Source organism: Lepidochelys olivacea (assembly GCF_965140295.1).
Source record: "Lepidochelys olivacea isolate rLepOli2 genome assembly, chromosome: 1".
Classification (NCBI taxonomy): Eukaryota; Metazoa; Chordata; order Testudines; family Cheloniidae; genus Lepidochelys; species Lepidochelys olivacea.
In genome coordinates this window covers 260353111-260377975 of record NC_140411.1, presented here as the reverse complement: position 1 = coordinate 260377975, position 24865 = coordinate 260353111, and the positions used below count along the sequence as shown (strand labels likewise).

The 24865-nt window shown below is 50.0% G+C and overlaps 1 protein-coding gene across 2 annotated transcripts in view; it reads right to left on the bottom strand.

Annotated features, from left to right (window-relative positions):
• Positions 1 to 23817, bottom strand: part of MGAT3 (beta-1,4-mannosyl-glycoprotein 4-beta-N-acetylglucosaminyltransferase) — a 36894-nt gene extending 13077 nt beyond the window's left edge. Inside the window, exon 1 of one of the 2 annotated variants that reach the window (XM_084620056.1) lies at positions 23685 to 23817. The gene's annotated coding sequence lies outside the window, so the exon portion shown is untranslated. Of the gene's footprint in view, positions 1 to 20597; positions 20658 to 23684 lie in introns of those variants that run through there. The other variant, XM_084620059.1, reaches the window with a different exon arrangement.
• Between the last annotated feature and the right edge of the window lie 1048 nt (positions 23818 to 24865).

Here is a 24865-nt window from a genome sequence, read left to right as displayed (position 1 = left end):
CTCGGCTCCAGCCCGGAGCTCCCACCTGCATCCCAAACCCCTCATTCCCGGCCCCACCCTAGAGCCCACACCCCCAGCTGGAGCCCTTGCCCCGGCCTGGTGAAAGTGAGTGAGGGTGGGGGGACAGTGAATGATTGGGGGGGGTGGAGGGGATGGAGTGACCGAGAGGCGGGGCTTCAGAGAAGGGGTGGGGCAGGGGCAGGGCCTCGGGGAAGGGGCGGGACAGAAGCAGGGCGAGGGTGTTTAGTTTTGTGCAATTAGAAAGTTGACAACCCTACCAGGGCCCCCTGCTCTAGAGAGTGGCACCCCCATCAGGCCACCCTATGGCCAACAGTACCAGCGTCCCATTCTCTCTCTCCTCCCATCAGTGGAAGCACTGGAGTGGTCTTATAGGAAGCCATTCTGCTTTGCTTACATTTGGAAGGTTTCCTTTAGGCTAGATGTTTTTAAAATGAAAACATAGGTACTATAGCAGTGGATGGGACATAGCCAAGAAACATACCTACTTGTCCTGGATGAGTAGATTTTTCAAGCCCTGTAATTATGGAGTGACAGGGTGATAGGCTTATGCACGGAATGAGGAGGGTTATTCAGAGCCTTTCATCTATACGACACCAGTTAAACTCTGGCTCTAGGTCTGGGAAAAAAGTGAGCCTTTGGCTTCTAGGTTACTGGCTCCAGTCTAGCCCCAGGTCAGTAGAACCTACAGTTAGGAAGGAACTTGTCCTACAGGTAGATCAAACTACATAATAATGCAGTACAAGGTCTCTGTGGAAGCACAAGACTACACCTCCTCCTGCTCAGTATCAAAGGCAGAATACTGAATTAGATGGACCTTTGGCATAATCCCTGTGGCAATTCCTATGTTCTTATCCAGCTGCTGTTGGTTGGTCTGTGTGATGCTTGTTATGAATTTCATTCCAGTTCCTACTGGGTAAGTACTCCCACCACAGCTGGCCTGCCTGGTGGTAGGCTCAGTAAACAGACCAAGGTTTGAATAGCTCATGGAAACTAGCTGACCTTCCCGGATACAGGCTTTCAGAAATTAAAGTGTATTTTGCTCCCTAAAATTGCATACTTGAATTTCCTCTCCAGCTCTCCTATGTCCGCAAGTCTCAGCCAATGTACTCCGATTTTGACCTGTAACACTCACTGCTATTCCAGTCCTGAGACCCCCCCATAGCTCTGCCAGGGCACACAGCCACTGTCAGCAGCTTTGTTAGCCCAATCTTAACCTGCAGTACCCTCTTCTCTTCCAGCCCTGACATTTCCTGTAAGACAATTTTTCCTGCTCATCTTTGCCTTTTGTTGGGATCCTGGTGCTGAGAACTGTCAAACTCATTTCCCGAAACATCTCTAAAGGAGGCAAATTGAGAAGTGCAGATATGCCAGTATGAAAACCCCTCCCCCAAATCAACTCCATCCTCACATACCAGGGATTCCTCTGACTGGGAGTGGAGAAGCCTCTTTGCCCTTGGTGGGCTGAGACCAAAAATGTCTGTGCTCTTTTCCTTTCCCTTTCCTCAGGTCAGCTTTGAAGTGTGAGATACACCTCGGAATTGCAGCTAAGGCCACAGGTCATAAGGTGAGGAGGACATTTCTCCCCACCCTTCCTATTCAAAACACCTTGTGCATGGTAGAAATTTGAAAGGGAAATATCTAATAATCTACTAGGGACAGGTTCTCAGGTTCCTGCACAGAACACCAGCTAGCTGCTCCTCACAAAGCAATGATCAGTTACCAGGGACACTGGAACACAGAGCCTCCTCTCCCCTGACAATTTTTTGGGAGTGAACTTGACTCGGTAGGGACTGGCAACGGCACCCAGCAAACAAAGAACACAGCTGGTTAAACCAGGTAGAAAGGTTACATTTGTTCTGAAAGTTAGGTGGGGAGAGAGGTCTGAGTAACTACTTGAGACATCACAGCAGCATCTCCCAGCCCATCCTCCAATCCCCAGCAGCAGAACAAGGGGTTTGTTTTCTTTTAAGAGGGGGCCTCAAGGATGTTTCCATGCCTGAGGTCCCAGGGATAAGCCTGGACCTATAGCCAGCGTCCTCTGCAGTAACGAACAGCTGGGAGTGTGGTGCACCCGCAACATCCCCAGTTGCTTGCTACATTTTACTGTGCCCTGGGAAATATCAAATGATCAGTTGATTTATGTCATCCTGGAATCACATCCTGGATCACAAGGAAGAAAAATGCACAAAGTTTATGGGCTGGCAATTCACCAGATTTTGCTCTGAAGGTCACTGGGAAGAGGAGGCAGAACATGCAGCCAGGTGTATGATACCCCTAATCTTGGCACCAACAGCCCTAGTGCACATCCACTCACCCACATGTCCCCCAGACACTTAAACAGCAGCTCACAAACTGGAACAAGTTCAGAGACTTTGCCCAGAATCTATTCCATGGAGCACAGAAATCCAATTCAGCATTTTCTTCCCCGTCCTGGGCAGGCTAAATGTTGAGTCCATACCAGGTGGACACAAATCTAGAACAGGTTCTCCTCATCTCAGGCACTGCACCCAGAGTCCATTCAGGGGACAAAGAGAGAATAATGGCATTTGCACACACAGGGTCTCAAAGCACTTTCAAACCCTGAATAAACTGTGCCCCAGAAAACATCTTTTTAAGTAGGCAAGGAATATAAAAGGAATCTCTTCAGAGCAACTGAAAGGAAGCCATCACTAGGGTGGACAACTACAGTTTGATAGGCCATGGCAGCACTACACGCTATTTTAGAACAGGAAGTGAAGAATACACTATCAAATTGAAATTGCAGGGGAAAAAATGTAAGGAAACAGAATGTAATTGTCCCAGTACAAACTTATTCAGGACACTATATTCAACACTCTTGCTCTTATGAAAAATGCCATGATATCTTTAATGACTATGTGTGGCTAGGACCCTAGCAGGGACATTCTGGGGGGGATCACAGTACAAGGCTGCACACAGATTCTGATCAGGTTCCCCTTCATTCAGGGACTGAATTGAAAGTCCATCTATGACTCTCCTGGCTGGTGACAATAAGCAAAGAGCAACTGTTTTCCACTGCTAATGGAAACTATCAAAGCCTCCTTCAAGGCAACAAACCTCATGTCATTCATCCTCCCTGCAACTTTGACACCTCTGACCTCAAAGTGTCACTGACTCACTCCCAACATGAGACACCTGGAGCAGACAGTGCAGCATTCAACTATCTGATTTTCCCTAGTTACAATGAACACCATCACCAGGATGTCACAAGAAATCAGCACCTGGGTGAAAAATAACTGTCTTACATTGGTCATAGGCAAGCCTGAGGTGATGCTGTCTGGAAGGGGAGAAACTCTTCGAAGATGCTGTCCTCCCCGTCCACTGAAGGCAGCTGCCTTCCGTTTGTCAAACTAGTGAGAGCATGGGGTTCTATTCATCACCAAGCCTAGACAACCAAGTAGTCGCAGTGGTGACAAAATGCCTTCTTCCACCTGCATCTTACTAGGAAACTCCACTCCTCCCTCCTGGACGAGGATCTGACCACAGCGACATGTGTTGATCTCCTCCAGACTAGATTACTGTATCTTGCTGTATATCGGGACTAAGATAGATGCAATGCAGAGACTCCATCTTGTATACAATATGTCTGCCAGCCTTCCTCAATGGGATGAGCTTCTGTGAGCACATCACCTCTGTATTCTAGCCGCTCCACCGTCTCCCAGTTGATTTCTATTGTCTTTTTAAAAAAGTCTTGGCCATGATCTTCAAAGTCATGAGTGGGTCAGGAGTCAGCTACTTTAGCAACCACCTCCCCATCCAGGATCCAGCAAGATAGTTGTATTACTCTGGGACAATGCAGCTCCCAACACCCAGTACAAAACACTGGAGATAAAGCAGTCTTGGTAGAACTGGAGGTTGAGGGGCTGTGGAATGATCTTCTAGAGGTCATCAGTCTAACCCTGAGTGTGACCAACTTCAGCGTTCATTACAAGTCCCTTCTCTTTGATAACTACACTTAATCTTATAACTAGGTTAAAACTAATAATAGTGATATTAGTATTATGTAATTCTCCAAGCAGATTGTCTTTTAAACCAGGGCTGTAGAAGAGCAGAAAACTCAATACAAATCCACTGGGGACCTTGCTATGCAGATTTAATTTACCTGGGAAGCATTTAGACACCACAGTGATACATTGATGGGTGCTATGGAAAACCTTAAAATGGATTTTAAAGCCCCACTGGAATCAAATAAGGTTCTTCTCTTTATTTGTCATGTACTAAGATAAGGAAAGGCCCCCTTTTGTGTTTGAAAGTGGCACAAAGCAAGTTGGTCATAACTATTTCTCAGTTTTCATGCTCCCTTATTGCCAATATGAGACCTTCCCAACCTCTCAGACAAATCCCCCATCCACAGTAGCTTTCCCCTTACAGATAGTGGAAGTGTGGATTAGACATAAAGTCTGGGTCTTAATTGGCAGAGAGAAACGTATAAGACATAGGTGTAAGCAGATCCACTGTGCTCCTGTATAACTCCTCACCTCTCCCCAAACAAACCTTAGTTTTCTTGCTTGGTTCTCTCTGATCATCCAAGAGCAAGAAGCCAGTACTCTAATTCCATCTTCCCACAGTCTTTCCCATTCCCACCTTCTGCCTCTCCCTCTACCAACACCTGAAGTCCTAGAAAAAAAAGAGTCTGAATGACCATCTAGAATGGGCTCCCCCAACCCAAGTCAGTGTCTGCTCATGACATCCGGTTCCCATGAGGATGGTTATTATGCCACAGAAGAGGCTGACATCACGTACAGAAAAAAGCAAGCAAACTCAAAGACACCTGGCTCCAGTTTCCAATGAAAAATTATTATTATAGTTACTTATTATGTGTCTTCCGTACTGGTTAAAGTAGATCACCAAAGGAGGAGAAGCTTGCCACTTTGTTTTTATTTTGGGACAAGTGCTGGCAGGACGTAGTGAAGTTCCACTGTATCCTGCTGGGTGATGAGAGAAGGCACAGAAGAGAATGGGGACAACTGAATAAACGTAGCTGAAAGGAGTCCACAGCCCCAAAAAGGCCCCAAAGCTACCCAAAGTGTGCGTGCATGTAGGTGTGCTGCATAGGGAAACAACTGATGTGCTCCTAACCACCCTCGAGGGGTTGCAGAGGGAATGGGCAGGCCCATTTTCTTTCCCCTGGATTCTGGCTAGGAAAGTGAGGCGGCATCTCCTTTCCTCCCCTCCAGGGGAGGGAGGGCTGAAGGTGGCAGACTTTCCCTCCTCCCCACCCCATCTGCAGGGAACAAGGAACCAGCAAGGAGAAGGAGCATCCTGTGGACCAGGAGTGAAGCAGATAGGTGACTCCCATCTTGATTGACACCCCGACCATTGTGCGCTGGTGCTGCTCCACGGGCTCAGAGTCCCAAGTCATAAACCCAGACACCAGCTGCTCCTGGTGCTCTCACTTCAGATTCTCTCGCCGGATGAGTCCTCATTTCCAGGGGTGTTGGAACAATTTGTACAGTGGGGGGGTGCTGAGAGCCACTGAACCAAACTGTAAACCCTGGATATGATGGAAACCACTTCAAGAGCCAGGGGGTGCAACAGCACCCCTAGTTCCAGCCCCTATGCTCATTTCCCCAGCCAGTAAAGAGGCAGGAGGAGGGGGAGCTCACTGACTTCCCAGGACCTGTCCTTCTGCTGTTAGCAGAGGAAGGGGAGCAGCACTTCTACACACTCCCGCTGACTTTAACGCCAGTATTCTGGGACTATACACAGTATACTAGGCAGTGTTCAAACACCTCTCTGAAGACCTTACAGTCTGACATGATAAGCCACATACAAAGGGTGCAGAAGCGGGGCAAGATACACAGGGAGAAGAGATACCTTGTGTCTTTAAAACAAAGACATTGTGTTCAGAAGTGGCTGCTGATTTAGGGTGCTTCCATTTTGGGATGTCCAACTTGAGATACTGTGAAGGTATCAAGGATGCCATTCCTCTGGGGTCAGAGGCTTGCAGCTGGCTGATTAGCCACACCCACTGCACCTGAGAGAGAACTGGAACTTAATTAGCTGACCCTTATAAAAGAGGGCAGTAGAAAGGGGTGGGGGTATTGCAACCTCCTCCAGAAAGCTGAGGTGCCAGGGGCCATGCTCATGGACCACTACTAGGACTAGAGCTACTGCAGAGAAGGATTGCTCCAGAAACCAAATAGACAGGAGGGAGACTGTGTGAAGTCCTTGATTGCTGAGGCTCTGAGGAAAGAGCCAGGAAATTTTGGTTACTGATGTGAGGAACAGACTTGGGGAAGGGACTACTTGGCCTGCACAGATTGAGAGAAGAGCCTGCAAGATTTTGATCTTCTTATTACGAAGCCTTAAAATAAAACAACTAATCGTGCTGGAAACCACTTCCCTTCCTTCCTTGAAAAAGCTCAGGCAGAACTAACCTAAGGAGTCAGCTGACTCAGCAAGAACAAAACCTGGGTTTTGACAGTTCCCAATTCTTTTACAGCTACCTAGGGCCTGATTTTCAGAGATGCTGAGCACCCACAACTCCAGTTGAGGTCCATGTGAGCTACAGGTGCTCTGAAAAATCAGCACAAGGGATCACAAGTTGGACACACACTAACTGAGGTACTCAAAATCAGGGGCCATTTTTGAAGATCGTGGGCTAAATAAACATCACCAATTTTCAAATGGCCCTAATGTTAGCTAGTGAACTTCTTGTGGGCATCCTGGAGGAAGTGGGTCTCAATGTGGGATGTGGAAGAGAAAAGGGCAGTGGCTTTACAGGGCCGTTCAGGGATGGCGTTCCAGGCAGAAGATGCTGCATGGAAGAAGGCAAAACACTGATTCTGAGCGAAGCAGAGAAATGGACAGTTGAGAGTGGTATAGCAGGCAGAGCAAAGGGGTTGTTGGATGACTCAGTGAGAAACAGGGATGGATATGTCGTAAAGACTCTCAATGCCATAGAGAGTCCAAAAGGTACTGGTAATCATTTGGATCTACTGTAAATCTCCGGTACTTCCAGTGGCCTAGGTGGATGGCTATTTGGAAGTCTTCATCCTGTAAGAATCAAGAGGCCACAAACTAGTCCTGAGCCTGAAGCAATGGAATAATGGAGGCAAGAGTTCCCATCCTGACTCAAAGCACCTCTATGTATTTGTTCAGCCTCCTCTGGCCTAGGCTAGGACAAAGGCTCCTTGTCTCCTTCAGGATAAGGACATATCAAGAGCAGAAACCTCTTGATTTGCTCTCTTGAGGAATCTCTTCCATCGCTCCTACTTGGAGCAAGAAGGCCATTTTGTTCTATAATGGCTCTTGTGAGAAGGATCCTTGAAGAGGGACAGGGAAGCGGGGAGGGTAAGGAAAGGAATAGGATAGCGTAACCATGGGTGGTGATGTCTGGTACGTTCACGGCATACACATCGGGAAGTTAGATAAAAACATAAATACTTTTGCTGGAAAGTTGTAGCGTAACACTATTTTATTACTTAGAATTCGGAATAACATACAAGAACCCCCAAACCAGAGAGACACAAGGCAGGATGCTCCCTAAAGTAGAGAGGCACAACTTACCCCACCTTACTCTTGGCTGACTCTCTGCACACCCACTCTGATTGCACGTTTCCCTATAAAGCCTCATAGCCTGCGAGCAGGACCAGGAAAATCTTTACGATTTAAAGTGACAGCTTGAAATTTGTACACAGTTTTCAACATACCAGTGTCTAGCACCCATTTGTCATTGTAATCTCTGACCATGCCCAGTGGGAGGGGCAAGGTGATTCCCAAAGATAAGCTCTGAGATGGTTTTAGCGTGGCTCTCAACACCGCCATTAAATCTGCTGCCTCTGAGAGGAAGCCTGGGGAGGGATGGAGGAGGAGGGTGACATGTACCTCCTGGTATAACAGGGCTACTTTCTGGATGGCTATTCCAGTTGACAACTGTGGGAATAAGATGGTTGTCTTTGTCTTTGCAGGGACTGGTACCAGACGTGCTTGTGGTACGGCACCGGAGTGTAGATCTTTAAAGAGCCTAGCATTGCCCTTGAATCCTGGAGGGAACAGAACACCTTGTCCATTCAGCTGCTGAAGAGCTTTATGTCCTCAAAGGGTAGGTCCTCCATTGTTACCTGGACTTCTATTAGAATCCCAGATGCCTGTAATCAGGAGGACCAGTGCATTGTGACTGCCATAGTCATGGATCGAGTGGTGATATCAGACTTGTTCATTGCTACCTGTAGCCCTGTTTTCACTTTCATCTCCCCCCTCCTGCCCCAGATCCTATCTCTTAGGTCCTTCCTGCAGTCCTGGAGGAACCTTATAGGAAGGGGTCACCCTCTCTTACATCAGAAAACTGTGTTCCTCAAACAGGTCCTGCTTCTATGGTGCAGAATTGGACGGAGGCTGGCGAGTAAGACTTTGGCCCAAAAGGTCCAGTGTTTTGGGGTTATCATCTTTTGGAGTCCCCTTAGTAGCCCTGGTCTTATCCTGGACTGCAGATACCACAAGTGACCGCAGTGTCGGGTGCACATAAAAATTAGAAGCCCTTGGGAGGGACTTGATAGCACTGTTCTATTCGCTTTGAAGCAGTCAGGAACGAGGCTGGGTTGTGCCATGATCCAATATGCCTCACTGATCAGTAGGGCAATTCTTGTTAGCAGTGAGGATGTTGAGACGCTTGTGCATATTTTTCTTGGCTCACTGCTGTCTCCCAGTCCAAGGTTTCAGCTATTCTTGAAAGCAGGTCTTGGGAGGCTCTGAAGTCACCGATGGCCAGTGTTGGGATCAAGACAATGGCCTCATCCAGAGAGGAGGAGACTTTCCAGAGTCGCCTCCGCTCCCTCACAGGGGGGCTCATCTGATTCTGGTTGGGGGGGCTACTAGGCATTGATTCCAATGGTGATATAAACCACCTTCCTTTCCCTGGCACCTGCCATGGGCTCCACTCTGAGATCCGTAGGAAGGTGGGCCCAGTAAGTCCACTATGGTAAATTATACAGGTATTGGTTAGATTGTGGTTGGCCCATCCACTGCCAGTCACGTATAGGGCCCAGTACAGGGCACCTCCAGACCTCCCCTTACGTACCATTTTGGTCTAATGGAGAGGATTCCCTGCTTGCAGTTGGGAAGAAGGACTGGCTTGAAGATGGCGAGGAGAAGTTCATCTCCAGGAATAGGGGTACCACTAGTTGTGGGTTTGGGGCTGATCTTGCCAGTGCCGGTGTTGGTTCTGGTGCCAAAAGGAGGGGTGAAAGCAGCTTCCCAAAGTTGTATCTTGGTCTGGGGAAGGGTTCAATGGTTGGCACTGGTACCGGGGCTGGTCTCGGTATCAACTCTGGTGCTGGCACTGTGGTCTCCCAAGCCTCTTTCGCAGCCAGTGCCTTGCTCCTGTCCTTTGACTATGAGGATTTGGAGGACTTGCCTTTGGAAAATTGCTTCAGGCCCTCCTTGTGGGGTATGCACACTGCACACTCTGAACTGCGTTCATGCACAGTGGGGCTCTGTCACTCAGTGCTTGAAGGGGATAGCGCGTGTGCCAGGTCTCCTTGCTCCAGAGTCAGACCAGTGCGCTCAACACGGAGGCTGTGTACCACTGTTACCTGGGTGATTGGCACCCAGGATCCTGGCGCCAATACCAGCAGTCTTGTCACCCTTTCAGATTTCTTCCTCCTGCTGGAACCAGAGGCATGGTGGCCATTTACTGGGGTGCATGCTGTAACTAGCCTCCTCAACTCTGGTTTGGAGGATGTCTTTTCTGGGATCAGACACTATCTTCATGGATTGCTCTGAGATGTAATTTGAGCCACATCTCTCTGTTTTGGGGTGTGGGATGAGAAGGAGCAGCAGACAGAGCAATTGTTGGGGTTACATCCTTCCACCAGGCAGAACAGACATTTGCTGTGCCCATCAATTCCAGGCATAAGACTGTCACACAATGGGCAGCATTTAAGCCTTGTGGGTTTAGAGTCTGCATGCCAGTGACTGGTGTGACGTGTCTTGACCTGCTGTGGAGGGTGGGTGGGGGGACATACAGGGGGTGGACAAGGGGGCTCCTCTACTTTTCCTTGGATGTTCCACACAAAAAAAGAAGGAGCAATGAATAAATGAGTAATAAGAAATTGATGAGCGATTTCTTCACAAAAAGGTTAAGTTTGAAGCTCAAGGAACAGCAGCAGGTTGGACAGTCCAGGTTGCCTCTCATTGCCACAGACGCTAAGTGGTAACTGAAGGAGGGTTGCAGCTACTCTGACCTTTAGGCCCTCACACTGAAGCAAGAGTAGGCATAGGGCTCCTAATGGACATTGCCATTCAAAATGACTCCGCTCTCACACCCAGGAAGCACAGTATGGAATCCATACGGACACATACTTGAAGAAGCAGCTCAGATACCAGGGTGATGGGCATAGCATGGAAACCTAGACAGAGAGAAGCAGGATTGCCTCCAGCTGCCATAGTTTTTTTGGAGGTGCTGTCAGTTGCTTTTTCATCTATCAGATAAAAGATCTCTAAGGAGGGAAATAATAAAACCTCCAAGACAATTCAAATAAATAAATACATACATACAATCAAGAGAGGCCATGAAATAAAAAGGAATACTGGTGGGATTAGAGCAGCCAAGGAAAGGAGAGGCTGGCCCTCCAACCCCGGCCCCGTCCATCACTGCCCCACTTGAGGCTTGGCAGCATACTCACGTTCCCACAGTAGCCAATCTATTACTGCTTGGAATAAATTTCCCAGCCGCCGCCTCCTCCTTTTTCTCTCTCTCTCTTTCAGTCCTCAGGAGTCCTGTTTGGCAGCCTACAGATCCCCCTCCTCTGCTGTAAATGTCTAGCAATCAGCCAATCTGATGCAAAAAGCATTACCCCCTTCTTCATGGGAAAGAGAGAAACCTGACTCCATGCTGAGACATTTCCTCTAGGGTTCTGTCAGTCTCTCTCTCTCAAGCCCCCCTCTGCCTCTCTCCCTCTCTCTTTTTCAGAAGCTACCTCCAGCACAGAGAGTGCTATTCCTTCCGGAAAGGGTTGTGTGTGTTCATGGAAATTTTACTTGGACCAAGAACAGGCCTTATTTATTTTTCCTTTGTTCTCCATTTCCCCTTTCAGGGTTTAAACAAAACCCTGACAATGTAATCCCAGCCGCACTATTATGTAATTTCACTTATTTATTACTTTTGGAAAGAAATACAGTAGGAAGAGCTCCTTGGTATCTTATCTTGAAATGTCCCAGGCTGGCACTAGAATGACAAATGAAGGCTCGGTTAGAGTGTCATGGGCTCTGCAGACCTAGTCTTGCTCTGGTTTGCAGGCATTTCTTATTGACAAGGCCCCTGCTAACCAAGCCTTTGGGTTGCAGTGCCATACCCCTAAAAATAAGGTCCCTATTGAGCAGATCTCCAGTGGCTGGTCCACACTGGTGATAAACATATGGTATCCTGAAAAGGGGCAGTTTTCCAGTATGAAAAAAACAAGCCTAACATACTTAATTCAAAAAGAAAAGGAGTACTTGTGGCACCTTAGAGACTAACAAATTTATCTGAGCATAAGCTTTCGTGAGCTACAGCTCACTTCATCGGATGCATTCAGTGGAAAATACAGCGGGGAGATTTATATACATAGAGAACATGAAACAATGGGTGTTACCATACACACTGTAACGAGAGTGATCACTTAAGATGAGCTATTACCAGCAGGAGAGCGGGGGGGGGGGGAGGAGGAGGGAAAACCTTTTGTACTATTTTCGACGTCTCCGACTCAAGGAATATTTCCAACACACCTCTGAACAACATACTAACCCACAGAGACCCTCCTACCAAGACTGCAAAAAGAAGGATTCTGGGTGCACTCCTCCTGAAGGTTGAAACAACAGACTGGACTTCTACATAGAGTGCTTCCGCCGACGTGCACGGGCTGAAATTGTGGAAAAGCAGCATCACTTGCCCCATAACCTCAGCCATGCAGAACGCAATGCCATCCACAGCCTCAGAAACAACTCTGACATCATAATCAAAAAGGCTGACAAAGGAGGTGCTGTCGTCATCATGAATACGTCGGAATATAAACAAGAGGCTGCTCGGCAGCTCTCCAGCACCACTTTCTACAAGCCATTACCCTCTGATCCCACTGAGAGTTACCAAAAGAAACTACAACATTTGCTCAAGAAACTCCCTGAAAAAGCACAAGAACAAATCTGCACAGACACACCCCTGGAACCCCGACCTGCGGTATTCTATCTGCTACCCAAGATCCATAAACCTGGAAATCCTGGGCGCCCCATCATCTTAGGCATTGGCACCCTGATAGCAGGATTGTCTAGCTATGCAGACTCCCTCCTCCGGCCCTACGCTACCAGCACTCCCAGCTACCTTCGAGACACCACTGACTTCCTGAGGAAACTACAATCCATCGGTGATCTTCCTGAAAACACCATCCTCGCCACTATAGATGTAGAAGTCCTCTACACCAACATTCCACACAAAGATGGACTACAAGCTGACAGGAATAGTATCCCCAATAATGTCACGGCAAACCTGGTGGCTGAACTTTGTGACTTTGTCCTCACCCGTAACTATTTCACATTTGGGGACAATGTATACCTTCAAATCAGCGGCACTGCTATGGGTACCCGCATGGCCCCACAGTATGCCAACATTTTTATGGCTGACTTAGAACAACGCTTCCTCAGCTCTCGTCCCCTAATGCCCCTACTCTACTTGCACTACATTGATGACATCTTCATCATCTGGACCCATGGAAAAGAAGCCCTTGAGGAATTCCACCATGATTTCAACAATTTCCGCCCCACCATCAACCTCAGCCTGGACCAGTCCACACAAGAGATCCACTTCCTGGACACTACGGTGCTCATAAGCGATGGTCACATAAACACCACCCTATACCAGAAACCTACTGACCGCTATTCCTACCTACATGCCTCCAGCTTTCACCCAGACCACACCACAGGATCTATTGTCTACAGCCAAGCTCTACGATACAACCGCATTTGCTCCAACCCCTCAGAAAGAGACAAACTCCTACAAGATCTCTATCAAGCATTCTTACAACTACAATACTCACCTGCTGAAGTGAAAAAACAGATTGACAGAGCCAGGAGAGTATCCAGAAGTCACCTACTACAGGACAGGCCCAAAAAAGAAAATAACAGAACGCCACTAGCCATCACCTTCAGCCCTCATCTAAAACCTCTCCAACGCATCATCAAGGATCTACAACTTATCCTGAAGGACGACCCATCACTCTCACAGATCTTGGGAGACAGGCCAGTCCTTGCTTACAGACAGCCCCCCAACCTGAAACAAATACTCACTAGCAACCACACAACAGAACCACTAACCCAGGAACCTATCCTTGCAACAAAGCCCGTTGCCAACTGTGTCCACATATCTATTCAGGGGACACCATAGGGCCTAATCACATCAGCCACACTATCAAAGGCTCGTTCACCTGCACATCTACCAATGTGATATATGCCATCATGTGCCAGCAATGCCCCTCTGCCATGTACATTGGTCAAATTGGACAGTCTCTACGTAAAAGAATAAATGGACACAAATCAGACGTCAAGAATTATAACATTCAAAAACCAGTCAGAGAACACTTCAATCTCTCTGGTCACTCGATTACAGACCTAAAAGTGGCAATTCTTCAACAAAAAAACTTCAAAAACAGACTCCAATGAGAGACTGCTGAATTGGAATTAATTTGCAAACTGGATACAATTAACTTAGGCTTGAATAGAAACTGGGAGTGGTCATTACACAAAATAAAACTATTCCCCCCCCTTTCCCTGTTCCTCAGACGTTCTTGTCAAGTGCTGGAAATGGCCCACCTTGATTATCACTTCAAAAGTCCCCCGCCTTGCTGGTAATAGCTCACCTTACCTGATCACTCTCCTTACAGTGTGTATGGTAACACCCTGTTCACTGGGAACACGAATGAAACTTCCCCCAGTCATTTCATACAGGCCACTGAGCAAATCTGAGAACTTTCAGACACTACCTGTGTGGTTTGCTGTGTTGGTCCCAGAATATTAGAGACACAAGGTGAGTGAGGGCCAGTTAAAAGATATTCTGTGTCACTGACTTAGATTCTACCAGAGAAAGAGATGACTCTAAAGTCTGCTGTATCATGAAGGTAAACTGCCTAGGGAGGTTGTGGAATCTCCATCACTGGAGATTTTTAAGAGCACGCTGGACAAACACCTGTCAGGGATGGTCTAGATAATACTTAGCCCTGCCCCGAGTGCAGGGAACTGGACTAGATGACCTCTCAAGTTCCCTTCCAGTTCTACGATTCTATGAACTGCCAAGGCAGGAAACACTCTGGTGGGCCAGCAACTGCTTTCAGGATGGTGAACTTATTCGTACCCTGGCCTTGAACTAGCAATCAGAATTTTTAAGATAGCCACTCTTGCATCCCCCCACAATTGGAGCCCAAATCTGGCCTATGGCAACCTCCCTCTGTTAGGGGTTAGAAGGGAATTTAGTCTCTATATATCCTATCCCAAGCTTCATCCCACCCTGCTATTACATACACACAGCTCCAACAATAGAGCTTCCCACCCCATCCATCCCTAGCCCTGAGGGATTTGAATCATGGACTTTCCCTGCATGGGATGAAACTCACTCTAGTCCAAAATTCTGAATTTTCTATATTTAGTCCTGGACCAGTGCGAGGAGGAAGGAAAAAGAGTGGCACTGCCAGACCAAGGAACCAATGAGGGTTTGTGATCTCTCACAAAGCACCAAAGCTACAAACTAACCCAACACAGCTGAAAAACACAGAGGCCAGCTTTCATTCTCAGTACTACGTGTGTAGCTAGCCCTGATGGACTGGAGCTATTGGACCTTTACAGTTCTATATTTCTGATGACCAGCTTGGTTCCTCCCTCTGCCCCCCACCCCCCATCAGCTTTTAAATGTTGTAAACATGTTCATCTCTAACTCCAGCCATTTGTGAGATCTCAGCTACTGAAGCCCGAGCGGAAATGAAGTGAAGGAAGAAGAAAACCAAACCCAAGAGGGTAATGAAGTGTGTGTGCGCACGCAAGTTTGTACGACTGCTGAACGATAACGGCCTGACATCCTTGGAAACTGAAGTCTCCTCTCTATAACACCAGTAGAGCACAAGCAGTGCAATCTGCATTCACATTGCCTAGCTAGTGTGCCTTGTCCTGTGCTGGGTGGCCACCTGCAGGGGTAAGAAGGTAATTCTGCTTGCCTGGCTCATCCTCTGCTGCCATGGCCCATGCGGGGGTTCCCCACCAACTAGTTGTAATGGTGATATTTGTGATGTGGACTCCTGTTCACTGGGAACACGACTGAAATTTCCCCCAGTCATTTCATACAGGCCACTGAGCAAATCTGAGAACTTTCAGACACTACCTGTGTGGTTTGCTGTGTTGGTCCCAGAATATTAGAGACACAAGGTGAGTGAGGGCCAGTTAAAAGATATTCTGTGTCACTGACTTAGATTCTACCAGAGAAAGAGATGACTCTAAAGTCTGCTGTATCATGAAGGTAAACTGCCTAGGGAGGTTGTGGAATCTCCATCACTGGAGATTTTTAAGAGCACGCTGGACAAACACCTGTCAGGGATGGTCTAGATAATACTTAGCCCTGCCCCGAGTGCAGGGAACTGGACTAGATGACCTCTCAAGTTCCCTTCCAGTTCTACGATTCTATGAACTGCCAAGGCAGGAAACACTCTGGTGGGCCAGCAACTGCTTTCAGGATGGTGAACTTATTCGTACCCTGGCCTTGAACTAGCAATCAGAATTTTTAAGATAGCCACTCTTGCATCCCCCCACAATTGGAGCCCAAATCTGGCCTATGGCAACCTCCCTCTGTTAGGGGTTAGAAGGGAATTTAGTCTCTATATATCCTATCCCAAGCTTCATCCCGCCCTGCTATTACATACACACAGCTCCAACAATGGAGCCTCCCACCCCATCCATCCCTAGTCCCCAGAATACTTTGCAGCACAGCATGCCTGAGCTAGGATAGGAGTCCTGGGTGTGATCTGCTGGAGAGTTCTTTCAATGTTTTCGCTGCTGCAGAGACAGATAGGAATACAAGCACAGCTTCCTCATCACTGAGCAATAATTTCCTGTGCTGGATGGAAGCTACCTCCAGCACTTACAGGAAACTAGAAGACTGTTCCATAGCACAACTGCACTATGAATTATTCAGAAGGCTGTTAAATTATGCAGAAGCAATCCCATCATTCCCCGGGCCATGCTGAATGCAGGTGCCGTCACTCATAGCTCCAGAAGCTGCTGTTAGACAAGGATTCAAGACCACATTTCTGCATATGGATTGTATGTATCTGAGCATGCACAGACAAATCTACAGTCATGCAGCAAACAGCAGGAGGATGACAGAGGTGGGAAACTTCTCCCCAGCCCCAAAATGCTCAGAGAATCTCAATATTAACCCCTGGGGTTTAGGGAGCAGATAGTGTCTCCTTGGAGCCAGGTGTGATGGCATCTCTTTTTCTTATCTGCACACCTGCACGAAGCAGTAGGGGAGCTAGCAGGAGGTCCCAGTTCGTTTGGCCCTGGCACAGGGAGAATGAAAGGAGGAGGCAGTTGGAACATGAAGGGGTTGGCTGGACATATTCATATTGGAGGCAATGGAGAGGCAGAGCAGCATGCGGAGAGAGCAGGGAGGACGGTCTGAAGGCAGGAGGTGTGTCTTCTACCCCCCTCCCTGCAGCAAACCCCCACCTTACAGAAATGCATACATCCTGGGGAAATGTTGGGCAGGGACAAGGAAATGTTCTCTCAAGCAATAGGGTCATTAAATAACCAAGCATGATCCACAATGTTCCCTTCAAGGCACACAGGTATCAAGGCTTATCCTAAAAGGGAAGGATTAGATGCCTGACACCCTCAATGTTTTCATTCTTTCTCATTGTGAGCTCCTTGAGGGCAGGATGTAGGTTTCTTCTTACTCTGTGCAGCACCAAGCACACAGTCATTACCACAAATGCTATGCTCAGCCTCCCTTCAAAGAGCTGCCCTTGCTGGAAACCAAACTGCCAGAGGATCCAAGACTCCTCCACCCCAAAACACTCAGTCTCTATGAACTACTTCCTCTCACCTGCTGCCCAGCTGGATGCCTCACTGGTGGTGGCTGTGGGAGAGAAACAGAAAGCACTGCCCTAACCTTCTCTCCTGCCTCTGAACAATGCAGCATAACTTCAGCTCCTCTCTCAAAGGGAGTGGCATCCAAAAGGGGGTCTCCTTTTCATTCTTCTCTCTCAGGCCTGCTGTCTCTCTCGCTTGCAGCTCAATTCCAATAGCTTTAATGCCACAACAAGGTACCAGAATGTGGCTAGAGTCAACACAACAGGTGTCTGTGTATAGATCACTGGTTTCACAGAAGCAAGAGAGTTTTTGAAGCATGACTAATTTGCATTTTTTCCTCTATGCATCTCAAGTTTGCTTGCTGAGGTTTACAAAACTGCCATTATGAAAAGAAAAAGTCTACTTAAAGTTACACCACAACCCCAAATACATTCAGGGTTCTGATTCCAACCCCACTAGTCCTGGCCTATCCTGTAGGGATTTACATAATTAGAAAAAATAGCACTGATGGGGAAGCCAATATGGGGGAACAGATCTGGTGATAGATGAGGGGAGGGCGGGACTGGGGGCTGGAATCTTGATCTGGTAAAACAGTTCAGAATCAACACAGCGGCACCAATCATGCAGGTGTCTTCTGGGCCACTGACGAAACCATTCATGAGGAAGCAGTCAGGACCAGGGAGTTCTATTCCTCACTCTGCTACCAACACTACGTGGGAGAGACTTTAGGCAAGTCACTACCTCTCTGTGCCTCAGTTTCCTCTGTTGTAAAATAGGGATAACACAATTGTCTCACAGGACTTATTTCCCTTAATTAATCAGAGGGAGGTGAGTATCTTAGTTAATGAGGCTAAATCAGTTAATGCTTGGTAAAGCCCTTTGAGATCATGAGGTGAAACTTGCCAGAGAAGTGCTAAGTATTGTGATGATTATTACAAAGGACACCTGGGTACTTCCCCAGTCACCTTTGCCCCCTGGACAATCACCCCTCCCCACATCCAACCAAAGCTAGTAAGACAAGCGCTATCCTCCCAGCCTGGGGGCTGCTGCAGAAAGAAGGAAGGTGCTCAAATACTACAGTGATGGGTAACAGAGAAAATCCTAGACAGACAGACAGATACAGGGCTGGGTACTCCTTAGCCCAGAGCCAGCCAAGGAAGCAAGCAACTGATTAATTGGGCTCCCCATACTGCTGAGCACAGGAGGTCAGTGTCTTTGTGTGCAGAGTCAGCTGCCTCAGCAGGAAGTCCTGCATCAGTGGCTGATCCCACCCTGGGTTGGGGTGGCTGTTTAGTGCATTACCCAGATGCAACAAACCCCTCCCCACCCACAGAGAAACTGATTTTCCTCATGCTGATTTCCTCTGCCTGCCCAAGGCTATATGCTTCAGTGGGGAGACATCAAAGGAAAAGCCAGGACTAGAGTGCTGTGCCTCCTCCTGGGGGGGTACTCAATTGGGCAAGTGTCTGGGCAAAATTATCCCCTTTGCTTCAGGGCTGGGGAGGGGGCGTTGCAGCCAAAGAGGCACCTGTTGCTCTCAGGAAAGGCTTGAGGGAAACAAAGGGTTAGCATTGCAAAGTGGTATCGGGGAGTCTGATGAGATCTGTGGAGTCAAGGTCCTGTTTCCTGAGAGCTGCAGCCAGAGTCCAATGGGAGGGGAGGGGCAGAAATCCAGTTCTATCTTCTCAGGGAGTGTATCACTACACCACAATTCCAATACAAACCCATCTCCTTCTGCCATAGGGAGGGGGGCCGTCACAGCTCTGTCAACCACTGCTCTTCTGGTCCTGGGCCGCTACACAGCTCTTCCAATGCACCACAATCCTGCCCTCCAGCAACCACTGCTCTTCTAGTCCTGGGCCGCTACACAGCTCTGCCAATGCACCACAATCCTGCCCTCCAGCAACCACTGCTCTTCTAGTCCTGGGCTGCTACACAGCTCTGCCAATGCACCACAATCCTGCCCTCCAGCAACCACTGCTCTTCTAGTCCTGGGCCGCTACACAGCTCTGCCAATGCACCACAATCCTGCCCTCCAGCAACCACTGCTCTTCTAGTCCTGGGCCGCTACACAGCTCTGCCAATGCACCACAATCCTGTCCTCCAGCAACCACTGCTCTTCTAGTCCTGGGCTGCTACACAGCTCTGCCAATGCACCACAATCCCGGCCTGCAGCACCTCCTCCTACAGGCACTCTCATGCTGCTCTCTATCAATGCACCACAACCCTAACCTGGAACGCTGCCCGTGGTTCCTGTGTAACCCCTCCCTGCCGTTCTGTCAGCGTTCCTCAGCACTGCCTGCTGGTCCCATCCTGAAGGGGACTCCTTCCCCACCCCACGCTGAACGGTTCTGTCAGTGCCACCAGCCTCCAAAGTGAATGCAAGATGGAAAACATTTAGCACACACCTGCATAGGTAGCTGCATTGCACCTCTCCCCCCCCCCCCCCCGCACATTCCCTGACTTCAGAATAACCCTCTCATTGCTAGATGCACCCTGCTGAGCCTCCAGCCATCCGGAGACTGCACCCTGTGAGCAGGATGAATAGTGCCAGGGATGGGGTAAGGGGCCAGCCAAGCTGGGGGTGGAGAGGGGCTCGCCTATCTCCCCTCCATGCAGTGACCTCAGGAAGCTCGAAATGTAGACAGGCCCTTTGAGGTACCTGGACTGATTCAGAGAAATGACCCAGGTTCTTGCGCCAGTTGGTAACTCCCTATCTTCCCCTCCGCTTCCTGCCCTGGAGTTAATGTCAGCTGTACCAGTCTTCTTCAGCACTACCTCCTCCTCCTCCTCCAGCCACATCCCTTTCTGATTGGGTCATAGATTCCAACAATGTACAAAGGGCTCATTTCAGAGCAAATAACCCTATCTCCAATCTAACCAGCCCTGGTGAATGCTGGCACGAGCTCCCTCACCCTGCCCACCACCACCACGCTCCCCTCCCTCCCTCTCTCCGCTCTGATGTGCGGGAGAAGACAGACATCATTTGGGGAGGGGAGGAGGGAAAGTGCATTTATCTTAAAGCTGGTATTCTCAGAATAGCAAGAAATCCAGGCACAGGGTGCTGAGAACCCTGACCCAATGCAGAGTTTGTTGCCTGGCTAACAAATTAATGCAGGAGTGGGAGAGAGAAAGAGAGAGAGTGTGTACCCGTGTGTGCTTCACACACTGCCTATGCACAACTACACCTTTACACGCAATCGTGAACACGTGCCGTATGCTCAGCCACACAGAGACACCACATGGGCTTGCAGACTTAAACTGTACATACAAATGCACACCCTGAACATGAAAACACACAGTAAATGCATGCATTATTGGACACTCCCAGTCTTTGCCCATACATACCTGCCCCCGGCCCGCAATACACACCCAGACATGCACAAAGGCACAATGCATGCACCCACTACACAAACAGGCACAAGTGCTCACAAAGACACAATACCACACACGCACAATGAACTCAACCTCACATGTACACTGTCCGCACAAGTGACCAGTCCAGTCACACTCACCCATGCACACCTGGCTAATAATAGGTGTCCACTGACTCTGCAGCCGCAGGGAAGATTCAGTTCCACAGGGATCTTCAGCAGAAGTGCCATAAAGTTGGTGTAGTTTTCAAAGTCCTGTGCAGGGCACGAGGGCCCCCATTTCAAAACTCCTGGCAGACCCCAAATGACTGTGGGCCTGCCCTGACACACACCCCGCCCCTCCTCCCCAGTTTAGACCAACTCTTCTTGATTGCATTGCTCAGAAAGTCTGTTCATACAGCACAGGGAACTATTTCTTCTTCCAATCTTACTGACGTTTGCTGTGAGGAAGAGGCCATGGCTCAGCTTTGAAACTGCAGTCAAAATGGCTCAAAGTGTTCCGGACAGCAGACTTGGGCAGGCTTCAAGAGCATCATGGACCAAAGGCACTGTGTGTCTCCAGACACGTCAGAGGCAGCAGCTCAGTCACCACATTAGGAACCGGCCTTCAGGCATTCATCTGCCCCCTCTCCACAACCCCAGGTCAGGATATTTCACCTCTGTTGACGATGGGCATTCTGTCTCCAGAAGGGTCTCTTGTACATCCAAAGGATTAACACCCAGCTATGCAGGTACAGCAGAGCATCCTTGCAGGAGGGAACCTCACACCTGCAGCTGATTTCTTGTCACTACTGCAGAACCATCTCAGGGTGGAGAGGCAGGACCAAAGATTGGAGCAGGAGTTCTGTGATGCCCAGCCGTTAGACTCAAGGTTTCATTCCCTGTCCGTTGTTTATAAGGACAGGGACTACTTCAGTGACTAAAGGATGTTTGTAAGGATGTAAAGGAGGGGAAAATCAGGGGATTCCCAGAAACAGACCCAGAGGACTGCTTTTGTCCAATCCTGGTTTAAAAACATGTCCCCCACACTCACTATTTTCTGTTTCAGGAGTGGGGACTCTGGAGGTGCGCTCTTGAGTGAGGTTTCCGTTGCCTTGAGCTCCCCTCACAGGCTGTGCTTCTCAGCTGGCTTGAGCTCTAATTTTGGGTCCTAGGTTACCTTGAGCTCTGCTCTTAGAAGCTGGTAGTGACTCAAGCTCCATCCACAGAGAATTACAAGTGATTTTTCTTGGGGGATGGGAGAGGTGCTCAGAATTGACTCAAGCACCAGGTTTGAGGGAGGGACCCAGATAACACGAATTCTTGTCTTGGGGGGGGGGGGGGATGGGAGTGGGAGTTCCAGCTAAGGTGACTTCAGCTCCATTACTGGGGGTGCGGGTTTGTGATGACTCAAGCTCTGCAGGCCAGGGTGGGAGTCTGTAGCAACTGGAGATTTGCTCGCATGACTGGGTGGTTCCTGGTGATTCAAGCGGTGCTCCTCGCGGCAGTAGTGGTGGGCGTTTGGGGTGATTTGAATTCACGCTCTGGTGGTGGGGTTTGCTGGTGACCGGAGTGCCATTCTCTGAAGGGGTGTCTCAGTGACCAAAGCTTTGCCCTTTTGGGGGTCAGTTTTCCTGCTGACCCAAGCTCTGCTCACATGGGTGAGGTCCTGGTAACCTGAGTTCTGCTCTGGGAGATGTGGAAGGACTTTCTGGTGACCCAAGTTCTGCTCTCGAGCGTTGTCACCAGACATCCCTTGATAAAAACACAGGCTGACAGAGCTCAGTACTGTCTCCATCCCTCCTGCTTTGCCTCTCTTTCTGTCTCTCTCTCATCTCTGCGAGCTGTCTAAGCAGGTCTGCAGCTGCAGCACACACTCTGTCCCCCCCCATCACCTTTGTCACGCTTGTGTGGAGAAACAGATCTCGCGATGGCAAAATTGCACACACACACACACACACACACTGCTTTAGAACAAATATAGAGATATTTATAGCTAACAACTCCCTAGGAATTACCAGCAGCCCTACAGAATTGGGGAGGGATGCAGAGCCCACGTCCCTTTGTGCCCAGCCCTTGATGGGGGATTATATCAATCTGACATGGGGACTGAAGGGAGACGATGTCTGATTATCTGTATTTTATATTCCTTCCCAGCCCCCGTGCAGATACTCCTTTTCCTCCCTATAGAATGCTGCAGGGCTGGCACACGTATACAGTCAGTACCCTCCTGGCACGGAGAGCGCGGGCAGCAGATGGGCCTCCTGCTGCAAAATGACTGGGTTGCAGGCTCCCCTCCTCGCTTGGTGTGGCTCAGGCTGTGTTTTGCGGGGGTGGCAGAGAGATGGCTAGGGGAGTTGTGACATATTCTTCTGCCTCCCCAGGACCGACACTTTGTTGTGTGGGAAGCTGGGATGATCGGGTGTTTGAAGGGGAAGCATCTCTCTCCCTGGCAGCCTATATAAGACATTATCACCGTACATTCTTGCAGACACAGGTTGCTTTGCGTCTATGGATGCTTGGGGAGGGGGGAGCTGAGATTTCCTCCTTCCCCTTGCAGAAGCTACAGCTGTTCTTGGGGTAGGGGCTGTAGGCCACACACATAAAGGGAAAGAAAATGAAAGACTCATAGGGGAGCCAGAGGGATTTTAAAACCCTCCCCTCCACCCTGCGACTCCTGCAGGGGTAGTGAGGAGGGAGCAGGGATGCTGAAAGGAGGAGCTGGCCCAATTTGGACAGAGAGGAGGCCAGTAACCTCTCAGCCCCCATGTGAACAAACAACTTCCCAGCCCCTTTTCCCCCTGCTCTAAATTGCTCATTTTTTCAAGATCAGCCCTTTAAACTTTCCCCCCAGCTCCTGGCAACACATACACACACGTGGGGGGGGGAAGGGGCAGATTGGGGGTGGGTGCAGGGGGCCAGAGGGGATGCAGGAGGTCAGGAGGAGAGAGAGGGGGGAAAGGAGAGATGAGAGGAGCAGGGAAGAGGGTAAGGAGGGAAGGGATGACAGAGGGGGAACAGGGGAGTGGGCAGGATGGGGAAGGAGAGGGATGTAGGAGAAGGTGACAGGGCAGATGAGGAGAGGGAAAGAGGGAGGACGGATGCTGGGCAAAGGGGAGAGGAGAGGGCAGCTAGGAGAGGGAGGGGGAGGATAGTGGGCATGGGAAGGAGAGGCGATGGGAAGCCGGGGGAGGTTAGGCAAGTTGGGGGGTGGGGGAGAGTCGGGGGGGGGGCGTCTCTCTCACTCACCCATCGCCCCCCTTTGCTGGCTCTCAGCAGCGGCGGCGGCTCTTCGGCTTCCTGGGCCCCCGGCGGGGAGATGCTGAGATCTGCGGCAGCCTCTCGCCCCATCCCTGGTTCCAGCAGCCGCCCCCCGGCATGGCTCAGCCCCGGCCTCCAGCCCCCCCCCCACACACCCCCCCCCGCCCGCGCCCCCTCTCTCGCTGCCTGCGATCGCGGCTACCCGCCACCCCCAGCGGCAGCCGCCGCCGCTTCCCTGTGCAGGGGGCAGCCCAGGAAGAGCAGGAGGACGCGCGGCTGGGGCTGGGGGGCGGGGGGGCGGCGCTGGTTGGGGCGGGGGAAGCTGAGCGGGGACGGGAGAGCAGAGGGAGCCAGCGGCGGCCAGCCAAGAAAATAAAATGGATGATAAATAAATAATAATAATAATAACACCCCTCCCCCCCCCGCCCCCTGAATCAGCCCTGCGGCCACAGGGAGGGATCCGAGCCCTGGTGCGCCGCAGAGATCAGCCTGGGGACAGCGCCTCTCCTTCCCTCTGCTGGCAACATTTGGCAGGTCTGCGGCAAGTCGTTCATGTGTGTGGCAGCAGCGCCCCTGCCCGCGGGGCTCCCGGTCCCCGGCTCCGGCACCAAAAGCACCAGCCAACCCGCCTCCCCACCCGGCCGCCGCCCCAGAGGGGGTGAAGACCGGAGCGGGGCGGCGGAGGTGGAGTGAAGTCACCTAGGCACGGCCATCACCAGCGCACGCGGCCCTCGAGCTGGGGGGCCGCGGGGGGGGGGGGCGGGAGGTGGAGATTAAAACTACAGGTAGCGGCAGCTCCTTGTGGGGGCGGGCTTTGCGTGTGAACAAAGCCCGCCCACCCCCAGCAATGGGAGAGAGCTTTGCGGTGTCTCTCCCCCCTTCTCCCTCTGCAATGGAAGGGAATACAAAGGAATGCCTTGTGCTTGGAGCTGGGAGGGGTGGGAGGAGGAGACTGATGGGTGGGCTTTGGGGAGTGTCTTAAATGAGCAGCCCTTGGTACAAGCCGAGGGAATACACCCAGCACAACCCCCAGGAAGAGCGGTTGGGGCGATGGGGGCAGCCGCTGTCTCAGGGCACCTGCCTGGACCGGGAATATACTATAGGGAACCATCTGGTGCTGGCAGGGGGCGAGGAAGGGGTGGGAAATGACCTGGTAGGGCTTCATCAGC